Genomic DNA, 6,425 nt, shown 5'->3' with positions numbered 1-6,425 from the left:
AGAATGGGGTAATGTGATCGATGGAAACAGAGGCAGCTTATAAGAAGCGACACTAAAGTACCATACGATATTTAATTTCTAGATAGTAATTTTAATTCTTTAAACCAGACCATCAGGTCAGTGGGTGTGAAGAATTAGCTGTACTAAGTTACAGTAAATTTTCAATAACTCACTTGTAACTAGTTGACAGTAAGATTTGAAATTAAACATCAACTTGCTGTGAACCAGCTGCCGTTAAGCTCCTGGAAACCGCACAGTAACCTTTTAACAGTGCAGGTCTTGATTGCCACAGGGTCTTACAAAGATTGCAAAACTGACAATAGCTAAAGAGATGCTCCCGAATACATTTGCCCCACCTACATTTTAAAGTCCAGTAATCAGTGTATTTAATGCTGCATTCATGACCACATGGGAAGTTGGATTTTACCACATACGACTGGGAAAAATCCACATGAACGGCCTTCCAACTGGTAATTACTAGTGGGAAACGCGTCTATCATCCCTGAGCTCTGACTTCTCCCACATGCTGAACTATGATGTCACCTTGCCAGTAGTGTATCACCCTGCACCCCACTGCTGGCTTGCTTCTGGGAGACCAGATGCTGCTGGAAGTGGTGTTTGAGGGCCAGTAGGAGGCACTCTTTCCTCTGGTCTAAAAACTGTCCCAATTCCCCAGGTCAGTGATTGTGGATACAGACCTGTGTAGGGTGCTCTCTTTTGGATGGGACGTTAAATGGGTGTCCTGACTCTCTGAGGTCATTAAAGATCCCATGGCAGTTATCGTAAGAGTAGGGGTGTTAACCCTGGTGTCCTGGCTAAATTCCCAAGCTGTCCCTCATAACGTCACGGTCACCTAATCATCCCCAGTTTACAATTGGCTCATTCATCCATCTCCTCTGTAACTATTCCCCAGGTTGTTGCTGTAAATGAGAATGTGTTCTCAGTCAACTTACCTGGTAAAAAAAAAGAGAAATAATATTTATGCTCTATTTATGCACTTTGAGATTATTCTTGAAAAGCACTTTACACGTAAAAAAAAAATATTATTATTACGGAAATGACCTTGATAACAGCATTTTTGGCAGTCAAATGTAACAAAACATAATTTAGAAAAACCAATATGTTAATATGGTTTTTGAACTCTATAATTTGCTTACCAACCTGATAGCTGTACTTTTCATTTATGGTTGACGCAGCTTGTTGGCCATTAGCCAATTTGTGTTTCCCAACAATTTGAATGCACATCAATGATTCCAACTGGTATTTACAACTTCACAACTAGTAAATTCCCTCCTCCCACATGGTACGAACGCAGCTTTAAATGTAATATTTTGGGTAGAAAAATGTACCATTATTATAGATTGCCTGCACATGTACCCTAAAAGGTACCAACTAGTACCATGTGAGTTCATATGTGTACCTTTGAAGGTATCTTATGTTTTCCTTTGGCCTTTTTGTACACCAGGGAACAACACTGTACCATAAACATACTCTTATTTTTGAGAGTGTGTGCATATACTGTATGTTCTTGGTAACAAATAACCAGCTGGTGGCACTGCTGAGACATTAATACACTCAGACCATAAGATTGCAAGTTCAAATCCTCAGAGTAGTTATGCACACTTAGTGCTAGATTATATCAGATCCATGCGAGTGGACACCTGTGTAACTGGTGTGAAATGGCTAGCTAGTTAGCGGGCGAGCGCTAGTAGTTGTTCAATTGGTGTCGTCACTTGCTCTGAGACCTTGAAGTAGTTGTTTCACATTGTTCTACAAGGGCCATGGCTTTTGTGGAGTTATGGGTAACAATGCTTCGGGGGTGAATGTTGTCAATGTGTTCACAGGGTCCTTGGTTTGAGCCCAGGTTGGGGCGAGGAGAGGGACAGAAGCAACACTGTTATACCCACATAGCAGTTATTTTGGCGGTGTCTGAGGTGGAACTGTGTTAGAGCTGCCAAATCCACAAATGATCCCCAAAATATTTGTCTCATACACCGGATAGGTGCAGTGAAATGTGTTGTTTTACAATGTCAATCATAGTAGTACGGCAACCCTGGAGCAAATTAGGGTAAAGTGCCTTGTTCAAGGGCACAGACAACCTTTTGGTTACTGGCCCGAATGCTCTAATTGCTAGGCTCCTGTCGTCCTATACCTAGGGAACGAAACTCCCCTCCATGCTAAAGGAAGTTGATGATGAACTTCACCAACAGAGTGAAGCAGAGACCGGGCTTTGTGGAATCTAGCTGTCACTACATTGATTCGTCCAAGGTCAATACTTTAAAAAAATGTAATCATTAAACGCCTACCTTGTACTTATGTTTGTCCTCGGTAGTTGCGTGACTTTCTTTGTTTGCTGATATCCATACCCTTTCCATAAAATGTTAATCAAATACAACCATCAACTTTTTATTTGCTTCTGTCTCTTGAAGTAGCTGATTTTTACAGTTCTTGCCATAAGTGCTTCAAAAGAAGGCTATCCTATGAGTTTAAATGAAATTGCAAGTGAGGCATGCCAAGTTGATTTGCAGGACGGGCCAAAAAGCACCCAAGTGCATTGTGATTGACAGTAATAATATAGTGAAACACTAATACAGTATCCTATTACTGTAGAAATGTACTGTAAAATGACTATAATTTACCATAAAATTAACAGCAATGGTTAACCTGTTGATCCTACCCGCTACTTTTTGAACATTCTGTTAAAAATCGCGCAACATTTCAGCGCCCTGCTACTCATGCCAGGAATATAGTATATGCATATGATTAGTATGTGTGGATAGAAAACACTCAGATGTTTCTAAAACTGGTTAAATCACGGCTGTGACTAAACAGAACGTGTGTTTCATCGAAAAGCGCAAGAAAATCTGATCACTGAAAACTGGAAAATATATCAATGCGCCACTTGAATGTATTGTTGAATAGAAACCACATTACCTGGAGCCGAGGTTGCAATACCTACAGCTTTCACACGATGTCAACAGTCTTGTCATTTGCCTAGGATTTGTTTCTTGGTCAAACGGACAAGAGACAGCCCATTTCTTCCGTTCTCCGACCGGATATTTTGTTTGAGATTTATCCAGACATTATTTCAAGACGTACAGCTATAGAATATACATCGCCTCGTGATCAATTTGATCGATTATTAACGTTTACTAATACCTAAAGTTGCATTACAAAAGTATTTTGAAGTGTTTTGTGAAAGTTTATCATCGACTTTTTTAATTTAAAAAATCGACGTTGCGTTATAAAACGCTGTTTTTTTCCTTGATCACACAGTCTTCATAGATCGATATCTAGGTTATATATGGACCGGTTTAATCGAGAAAAAAAGACCCAATAGTGATGTTTATGGGACATCTAGGAGTGCCAACAAAGAAGATGGTCAAAGGTAATGAATGTTTTATATTTTATTTCTGCATTTTGTGTAGCGCCGACTATGCTAATTATTTTGTTTACGTCCCCTGCGGGTCTTTAGGGGTGTTTCATGCTATCAGATAATAGCTTCTCATGCTTTCGCCGAAAAGCATTTTAAAAATCTGACTTGTTGGCTGGATTCACAACGAGTGTAGCTTTAATTCAGTACCCTGCATGTGTGTTTTAATGAACGTTTGAGTTTTAACGAGTGTTATTAGCATTTAGCGTAGAGCGTTTGCATTTCCAGATGTCTAGATGGGACGCCTGCGTGTCGGGTGGAGGTAAGAGGTTAACAGTGTAGTTTCATATTTTCACATGTGGAAAATCACATGATTTCACATGTGAAATCATTTCAAAACATGCTTTTGTAACACTTTCATGTGACATTTCTAGTGACGAGCGATGAGTGCATTTCGAGATTGGTTCTGTTTCTGTTCGATAAAAAAAAAGTGTCACGGTTTCATTAAAAAAAACGCATTTTTAAACATTGTGCATTTATGCATTGTGTGGCTTGAATGAAGTAACTACACAGCATAAAACAATTAATACAAGTCACCTGATGGTAGTGACTGCCCATTACTGCTTATCACTTATGAACCATTGTTTATTCACATTACTTCACTTTAATAAAATATTTGTTGTGTATATTACATTTGCTTCATTTGACTTTATTTCATTCCTAGTCATCATCTCTATAGAGTCAGATGCTGTCTGAATTATTTTTTTTAATTGGTAGTTCTTCAATGTAAGTAAAGCATACTTTTATGACTCCAAAAACATTCCTTACCCCAGGATACTTCAACTGGTGACTATCTGGGAGAATGAAGAAAAAGGAACACTTTGTTGCTACATAAATCAGATTTATTGAAGGGACAAGTATGAATCGCCTTCATCAGATACTTTTATGACTGCTGAATACCAACTATCTATTTCTTAGATCATGTATTTTCAGGTAGAGATAACTCTCTCGATTGTGCATTCTTCTGTCTCTTATACATAGCAGGCGTAAAAGAAACACAGACTGGACAAGTAGGTGTGCAATGGATTGTGGGCATTGTAGTAAATTACCAAATTTTCTGTAGTAAACTATGTAGAATATTAGCCTGTTGGAAACTACAACTCCCTACTACATCGCACAGTTCTGGCTTTGTCCGATTTATGAGAAACTGAGCAATATGCGCATTGAGCTCACAGAATAATAAACTAAATGGAATTCAAATAATTGAACCCACATCATCAATTAGTGGTTTAAAAACAAAAAATAACCTAAATGTCAGCACTAGGCATTTCACATGTGAAAACATGTTTTTGAAACACTTCACATGTGATCAGATTTTCAAATGTGCAATTCCATGTGTTATCGCTGTTCAGCTTAATTATGATACCATCTGCGATTTGAATTCACAACCTCTGGAATTGGAATACACTGATACTGTATTTCTGCTGCGCCACAAAGTCAATAGCATTCCCCCTAAACATTCATTACCTATAATACATCTCAGTGCTTAGCAAAAGAGTTCACTGCTATTTTAGTTATCAGTTATTCTGACTTCTCTCATCATGGATTTCAGTTACTTATTTCAGCAATTTGACGGTTTTCTGTATAGTTGTCTAATGTTGGTGGGGCATGTTATTCTGATTTTAATGTTACTCCTGAATCATTAATATAAATATATTACTTTTTCTTGAGTTGTGTTTTTAACAAAGTTGAGATGTACTTTGAAGTCCAAAGTGTAGGAATAGAGGTGAAATCAGTTACTGACACAGACATGGGTGGCGTGGCATTCCGATCTTCCTGCTGTGAACCAAGAGGCTGTGATTTCAAATCCCAGGTAAGAACATGTTGAATAATAAAGACCGTATAAATAAATGTACCCTCTTAAACCAGGTTTATGTCCAACCTTTTTATGTGTGTAAAGTTCATGGTGGATAAAAAAATGTCATGACGGACCTGCTGGTAAACTTTCCAAATATCGACAAAACAAAATACACTAGACAAGGTGGGATCTATTTGTGTCTGTGAAATGAATTAGACAAGAAATGTTGATGGAAACGCTTATGTGAGGAAATAAAAATAATCATCATATTGTAGTAAACTTGGAGTCACGTGATGACATGTTGTGTGGTCCTCCCACTAGGACTTGTCGGGATGCAGTTTTTTGGTCTACAGATGAAATAAGTTACGATGAACTTCACAGGGTGGTGAATGTGCAAGGTGATGAGCTTGACGTGTACATGAGAAGACGCATGAGACCATAGGCCTACAGGTAAAATGGTAAAATGCACGAGGAGGTACTTCAGGGGTATTCTGGGCAGAGCAACATTTAGCTGGTGGTACAGTAACCGAAAAAGGTTGGGAACCACTTGTGTAGGCTAATACTGCACTGTATCTGTGAGCTGTTGGCTCGAGTCCATGTGCCAATACCAGAGTGGGAACACGCTATATAATGCAAACATTTTCATCAGTTGAAAAAATGTCCTGGAAACACTTAACTTGTATTTTTTATTCGGTATATGGGAATTTAACTGCAAAATGTATTTTTATGTGCACTGCATCATCACTTTTATCTGCAACAAGTCAATTTGATGGAAACACATCTTGTTTTCATGCGGATTTTAGAATATTCACATTAAAATGTGTTGCCAATTGGATGGAAACCTAGCTAGTATAGTCATGTTTGTCAAATATGTACGTTGAAAACACAATGTGTATCATAACAACTTATTTTTGTTTGTAGGGCATCATCTATGAAATCTAATTTGAAAATGTTGATCCACAACGTGAAAATCCACATGTGAAATATTATCACATATAAATCCCATGAATTCACATGTGACATTTCCATATGTTTGGCACATGTGAAATCATGTGGGTTAGAGCAAGGAGCAACACATTTTTGATGACCTAGCCTGAATGTTTAATCCACAGGTAATGGTTTTCAGAGGTGTCTATTCATACATTCCCCAGATGGGAAAGACTAATGCCAGATTTCTGGCTGTACAAAGTGAGC

This window comes from Oncorhynchus gorbuscha, linkage group LG01 (assembly GCF_021184085.1).
Source record: "Oncorhynchus gorbuscha isolate QuinsamMale2020 ecotype Even-year linkage group LG01, OgorEven_v1.0, whole genome shotgun sequence".
NCBI classification, from domain to species: Eukaryota; Metazoa; Chordata; class Actinopteri; order Salmoniformes; family Salmonidae; genus Oncorhynchus; species Oncorhynchus gorbuscha.
The sequence above is the reverse complement of the archived record's forward strand: the minus strand, read 5'-3'. Positions refer to the sequence as shown.